This window comes from Ciona intestinalis, unplaced genomic scaffold (assembly GCF_000224145.3).
Source record: "Ciona intestinalis unplaced genomic scaffold, KH HT001167.1, whole genome shotgun sequence".
In the NCBI taxonomy this organism is placed as follows: domain Eukaryota; kingdom Metazoa; phylum Chordata; class Ascidiacea; order Phlebobranchia; family Cionidae; genus Ciona; species Ciona intestinalis.
This window is the reverse complement of record NW_004191488.1, coordinates 16,085-17,126: the sequence shown is the minus strand read 5'-3', so window position 1 is coordinate 17,126 and position 1,042 is coordinate 16,085.

Here is a 1,042-nt window from a genome sequence, read left to right as displayed (position 1 = left end):
GAACGACATTATATATAGGGTATGACCAAAATAAGGGCTTTATGCAAGGGAGTCACATCAACAACAACGTAAGATTGTTGGATGTCATAATCTACTCGAACTGAGAAAATATTTCAGCATTTGTACTCACATTGGATATATAGTGGGGTGGGGAAAATGGGACACCTTTAGCACATAATGTCTAAATATCCTGATCGTGTTTTAAACAATTAACAAAAAATTAACAACTTTCAATCATTTTACATTTCGTAAACATGTGAACAAGGGAGTCTGTTTTCGTATTGCAGTTTGGAGAGTCGATCATCCCAAAGTTAAACAGACAAGCATTGGTTACCACCGCGCGAAGGTTTAGTTTGATTTGAAAGGATCGAATAATAATTCTCTGGCAAATGTTTGACCAATCGAAGTTTGTTGTTAAATTTAGTTCACCCTGCCATTTTTTCCTGCGTTTTTCCGGATATTCTTTCACCTGTTGGATAAAATACTGGTACGCTACCTTCGTAGAGACTGCATATAGTCCTTCAAATGGTCCTTAAGCATTGTTATATTTTCCTTAGTGCGTGCATTTCCTTTGTATTGAATCTGGTCCCATTCCCGCGGCAGTGCATTTAGTAATTCGTAGAATTTCAGCGAGTAATTGGTAGAAGCCGCGATATTGTTTATCTCACAAACTTCATCGTAGGTTTGGTACTGCCCGGTGGGTTTGAGGAGTTGGTTATGCTCAGTTACCCCCGCTTCTACTAACGTTTTGTCAAACAACGGTCGTTTTTTAAATTTCACAATTTTGTTTAACCAAAGGTAGTTTCGCTGCTCATTATCTTTACGCGATGTTGGCCCAATTACAAGTCGTGCTGCTGTGAACGAGGAGCGGAGCGTTCTGTATGGAATAACGGTTTTGATTAGCGCGTGGTTGTTCGGTAAACTTGATTTGATTGCCTCCAATAAGTAAGATTCTGGTATTAAGGTTTCTCAATAGCTTTCCATGTTGATTGTGAGGCTGGGTTAAAAAGCTCGTATAACCATTTTACTTCTGCGCAGCTAT